This window comes from Cricetulus griseus (genome assembly GCF_003668045.3).
Source record: "Cricetulus griseus strain 17A/GY chromosome 1 unlocalized genomic scaffold, alternate assembly CriGri-PICRH-1.0 chr1_0, whole genome shotgun sequence".
Taxonomy (NCBI): Eukaryota; Metazoa; Chordata; class Mammalia; order Rodentia; family Cricetidae; genus Cricetulus; species Cricetulus griseus.
Window position 1 is genome coordinate 188,747,299 of NW_023276806.1, and position 6,292 is coordinate 188,753,590.

Sequence of the window (6,292 nt, forward strand, 5' to 3'; positions counted from 1 at the left end):
TTGTCTGACGACCTGTTTTCAAAACCACAGCTATGAGAGCTGAGAGCTGTCACTTACTTCATTCTCAGTCACAGGCTGGGAAAAGTGGGTCTCTTTTTCAAGACGTCCATCACTCTGGAGAACCTGATGGCATCTGCTGTGGGAATTCTGTCACTTATCTGCTGACCACTTATGAGGAGAGACTTGGCACAAAGGATAGATTTTTTTTTTTTTAAGATTTTATTTATTATGTATACAATGTCGTTCTTCCATGTATATCTGCACACCAGAAGAGGGCACCAGATCTCATTACAGATGGTTGTGAGCCACCATGTGGTTGCTGGGAATTGAACTCAGGACCTCTGGAAGAGCAGACGGTGCTCTTAACCTCTGAGCCATCTCTCCAGCCCAAGGGTGGAGTTCTTACTGGAGGGTACATGACTCAAATACCCAAGTAAAGAGCAGGGGAAGCAAGCTCTCTTGGAAGGTGGACCAGCTGGCAGCAAGCCATGACAGCTTGGTTTGGTTCCCCCTTTCCCTTGGGTACAAGGAGGCTAAAATGGCAGCAATGTCAGTGGTGTAGCAGCTTTGTCTGTTGTATGCTGATTTCATTGTTAATAAATTGTGGGTTGACCCCATTGGCATCAGTCTTTACCTGGTGCCCACTGTGGGGCTGAACCCACAAGCCTGAGATCGAGTCTCTTGCTCTACCAACTGAGCTAGACGGTCACATACCCTCCAATAAAAACTCCGCTCTTTGAACCAAGCTGATCCTCAACAATTGGTCAGTGGAGCAGTGATAAAATTCCCACAGCAGGCATCTGTGCTGGCTGCTGTCACCCAGATACTGTACTCTACAAAGTCACCATCTCCTGGTACCATGTGCTTGTAGTTGAAGCCTGATTCTGGTTCCTAAGTTACTGACAGGTGTAGATAGATCATCAGTAGGATTGGGAATTCGAAAGAGTCTTTGTTCTCTGTTCTTTTTCTTTTTTTTTTTTTCTTTTTTTATTTGTATGATTAAAGTCTCTTTATTCAAGAAGACACCAAGGCAAAACACAGGCCAGAGCTAGGTTATAGAACCCAGCAAGCGCGGCCAGAACAAAAGGGGCCAGGGTCCCCACGTGCAGCCCCTTAAGAAGCTCCCTTACGTCACCCCGGCTTTCCTTCACCACACCCTTATGGGCGAGTGCCGGGTCCACCTGGTACCTGTCCCAGGACTATTGGGCGGGGCTAGGGTGTCTCCCTACAATTCCCCTTTTAGTCTAAAAGAGGATTAAAACTTAATAGTGTAAAATATCCAAAACTAACAATCATAAGGGTGAAATACAAGAAGTTACAATAATCTGCTATGGTACATCCTATGTCTGTTCTAGCTAAGTCTTAAAGTCATGTGGAAAAAGTATCTAACTTGAACACCTTCTTCCAATCCCAACTCTAAACAATAAGAAGGTCATTCTTAACTAGACTTACACTACCCTAATACACAATAATGGGGAACGGGGGCGTAGCATCTTCTAGGTTACTTCCTGCTGAAATGGGACGATGATAGTCATGTGGGGGCCCTGTGGAAGAAAAAAATGCCAGTACAGGGAAAGTCTCTAATGAGTTATGTCTAGTCCATGTTAGATGAGATTTGTTTGATTGAAGATCTACGTTGAAATCCTCAACTTGATTGAAGTCATTACTCGAGGTTCTGGTTGGAGTGTCAGTCAAAACGGAGTGAGTTGGATCCAGTGCAGTTGGGGAGGTGTAGTCCAATTCCTTTTCCGGAGCATGCAGGGATTGCAGTCAGGCTGGGTCTTGTTGGCTGTATGGGACTCAAACATAAGTGTCATCAGAGAAATGTTCCCTTGTTTATGTATGTGTACCGGGAAAGGAACCTTGACGAAACTTGACGAACAACGATTATGAGAGGGTGTGAAAGAAAAAGCCAAGAAAAGCAAAGACAGTCCTCTTATTCTTCATTTATTCTGTATTACAGCAATTGGCTTCTTGATATAACACAGAAACTTTTAAATGTTGTTAAATAACATGCTTGGATTTTAGAGTAGGAAAGCCAAATCCAACTCTAAATCCAGCCTCGATTTAGTTGAATAGGGACTAGGAAATGAATAGACAGAGTTATTCGAGAGACAGCTGTAAATTTTACCGTATGGCACGTTCCTTTTGTTCGATGGTTATAGCTACGTTCTTTCCTTAAGTATCCATACATGTAGTGTCCTTTGACTTCTAGAGGGGGGTTCCTCAGAAAATACCTGTCAGTCATCCTTGTCGAGGGGGTCGTCTCCCTCAACTCAAATCTTGATCAATTTTGATGGTATCCAAAGATTTTCTTCTCCTGTGGAGACAAATGCAAAACCCCTACCCCAACGTAACACATGTCCAGGTTTCCATACCGAGGTCAGCACATCTTTGAAATACACTGGTTGGTTCAGTTCAGCAGTTTTTTCCGAAGTCCAGTGTCTTTCCGCAGCTGTCTGCCCACTGTCATTGGCATTAAGAAAGTTTAACGTTAATAAAGCATTATGTAATCTATGTTTGGGGGGTTTCGACTTACCAGCTTGCCTATGGAGCATCTCCTTAAGTGTCCTGTTAGACCTTTCGATGACTGCTTGTCCTGTAGGGTTGTGTGGTATACCTGTGACATGCTTAATGTTATAATATTTAAAGAACTGTTCCATTTTTGTGGAGACATATGCTGGAGCATTGTCAGTTTTTATCTGCGCCGGTATGCCCATAACTGCCATCACCTCCAGTAGGTGTGTAATAACGGAATCAGCTTTTTCAGAGTTGAGAGCAGTAGCCCATTGGAAACCTGAGAATGTGTCAATGGTATGATGCACATATTTCAAATTTCCAAATTCTGTAAAGTGAAAGACATCCATTTGCCAGATCTCATTCCTCCGAAGGCCTTTAGGATTACATCCTGCTGGCAGTGGAGTTTGGTTATAAAAGGAACAAGTAGGACAGTTTCTCACTATCTCCTTGGCTTGTTGCCAAGTGATGGAGAAGCCCTTCTTTAAACCCTTGCTATTTACATGATGCTTTTTATGAAATTCTGAGGCTTCTAGCACAGTGCCAATCAATAAATGATCGATCTCATCATTGCCTTGTGCCAGTGGGCCTGGCACAGATCCCAGCTGTGGTAAAATAGGACATACAAGGAAAAACGTGTGGGAACATACAAGGAAACATACAAGGAAAATCCGTATGGGATCTGATATGCGTAATGTACAGTGGATTACTTCTGTTTCTGATTGTTTCCTGTAACTGCAAGAACAATGAGGTTAGTTCAGTATTATCAGGGACGAATTCTGCAGTCTTTATGTGCAAGACGACTCTCTCTGCATATTGGGAATCAGTAACTATATTAAGAGGTTCTGTATAATCCATAAGCACCATAAGAATTGCATATAATTCTGCTTTCTGTACAGATGTATATGGACTTTGAACTACTTTACTTACCTCACCTGCTTTATAACCAGCCTTACCTGTTTTGTTAGCATCGGTGTAGAAGGTAAGAACTCCAGAAATGGGAGTTTGTCTTACTATGCGTGGAAGAATCCAAACTGTCTTTTTTATGAATTTAATTCTGTCGGTTTTGGGATAGTTGTTACTAATTGTTCCCAAAAAGTCGGTGAGAGCTATTTGCCAATATTCATTATCCTTCCATAAGGAGGAAATCTCATCATTAGTTAAGGGTACTATAATCTCTGCTGGGTCTTTCCCAGTCAACTGATGAAGTCTTAATTTGCCCTTTAAAATCAAATCAGAAATCTTTTCTATATACGTCTCTAACTTTTTGTTCTGCTTATGTGGCAGGAATATCCATTCCAATATAGTGTCTTCCCTCTGCATCAGAATCCCAGAAGGGTATTCTCTGGATGGCAAGATGACCAGAATACAGTCTAGATCAAGGTTTATCCGATCTACATGAGCATCCAATATTCTGTTTTCTACCCATTGTAGCTCTTTTTCTGCCTCAGCCGATAATATTCGTGGACTGTTTAAGTCCTTATCACCTTTTAGTGCCATTTTTAAATGCTTTAAGTCATGTCCTTCCACACCAATAATCGTCTGTAATTGAGAGATTTCTCCCAGTAGCTTCTGAAGACTGTTAAGAGTTTGATAACGGTCCCTTCTAATTTGTACCTTTTGAGGTCTGATTCTTTGTAAGTCTATCTTATATCCTAAATAGTTAATAGAATCTCCTCTTTGTATCTTTTCTGGGGCAATTTGTAAACCCCATCTAGGCAGAACCTCCTTCACCATTTTAAACATACGTTCTAAAGTTTCCTCACTAGAATCTGCTAAAAGAATATCATCCATATAATGATAAACAAGAGATTGTGGAAATTGTTTACGAATTATTTCCAAAGGTTGTTGTACAAATTGTTGACACAAGGTAGGGCTATTTAGCATCCCCTGAGGTAAAACCTTCCATTGGTATCTCCGAACTGGCTGTGAGTTATTAAGAGTTGGCACCGTAAATGCAAACTTTACTCTATCACTTTCTTGTAATGGTATAGTGAAAAAGCAGTCTTTAAGGTCAATTACTATGATCGGCCATCCTTTAGGTATTAAGGAAGGCAATGGCATTCCAGGCTGCAGAGCGCCCATAGGCTGAATTACCTTATTTATGGCTCTCAGGTCTGTCAGCATTCTCCAGTTACCTGACTTCTTCTTGATGACAAATACAGGAGAATTCCAAGGGCTGGTAGATTGCTCTATGTGACCAGCCTCTAGCTGTTCCTGTACTAACTTTTCTAGAGCCTCAAGCTTTTCAGAGGTCAAAGGCCATTGCCCTATCCAGACTGGTTCGTCTGTAAGCCATTTTAATGGCAGGGCCTTTGGTTCCTCTGAAGGCCTGTCATTTGTATTTAGTGTCTGTACAGCCCGGATAGTTGGTAACCATTTTCCATGGCATCTTACCCGATCTTTTCTACTATCCAGCGATTGTCTAGAATTCGTATCTGACACTGGAGGGATGTTAATTTGAGTATTCCATTGCTGTAATAAATCACGACCCCATAAATTTATAGCAATATCTGCTACGTAAGGTTTCAGTATTCCTAAAAATTGTACATTGGCCTCTTTAAGTGGCCATTTTTTAGGCCAACATTTCTGAGTGATTATAGTCACATCAGCTCCAGTGTCCACTAAGCCAGAAATAACTTTATTGTTAATTTTAATTTTTAACTGAGGCCTTTTATCATTAATAGAAGCTTGCCAAAATATGTGTTTGTCATTTTCACCAGTCACATGTGATTCTTCATCACTATTTAAACTACCCTCTAGAGCAGTATCATTTTCCACCATAGGCAAGGAATTATCTATTCGTCCTGCGAGAGATTGTCTTCCACTGTTACTGGGAATGATCGAACTGTTCTCGGGGCAGGGGCCTGCTTGAGGCCCCCTTCCGAGTTTCCCGGCACCAATAAGTTCCCCTGAACATCCCTAGTTGATCTGCATTCGTTAGTCCAGTGTTTGCCCTTACCACATCTCCTACATAACCCAGAGGGCAACGACCTGTCTCGTGGGGAATTGTTAGAATTTCTCTGTCTACAATTTTTCCTTGTATGTCCTATTTTACCACAGCTGAAACATCTATTCTCCTGATGCCTCCATGGACTTCTGGAGCGGGCTCTTCCTATGCGAGGCTCTGGGTCAAGGTGGCGATGAGCACTGGCCTCACGGTACCTGTGTGAGCCCCTGTAAGGTGCTCTTCCTTCCCAAGTCCTTCTGTTGCTATCTTTTCTAATCTCCTGTTGTTTGTTGAAACCTCTTGCCCGGCTAGCTCAGTCGGTAGAGCATGGAACTCTTAATCCCAGGGTCATGGGTTCGTGCCCCACGTTGGGTGCCACGTGTATGATTAAAGTCTCTTTATTCAAGAAGACACCAAGGCAAAACACAGGCCAGAGCTAGGTTATAGAACCCAGCAAGCGCGGCCAGAACAAAAGGGGCCAGGGTCCCCATGTGCAGCCCCTTAAGAAGCTCCCTTACGTCACCCCGGCTTTCCTTCACCACGCCCTTATGGGCGAGTTCCAGGTCCACCTGGTACCTGTCCCAGGACTATTGGGCGGGGCTAGGGTGTCTCCCTACATTTATTAGTAAGCAAAATAATTATAAACAAAAATACAACAACTTAAATGCAGAGTAACAGCTAAATCAAACTGCTGCTGGAATCCAAGGATGCACACCTAAGGTACACGCTTCCTCATTGTGAGGCACATGACGTGTGTGTGTGTGTGTGTGTGTGTGTGTGTGTGTGTGTGTGTGCGCGCACGCGCGCATAAAAAACCATGAAGAA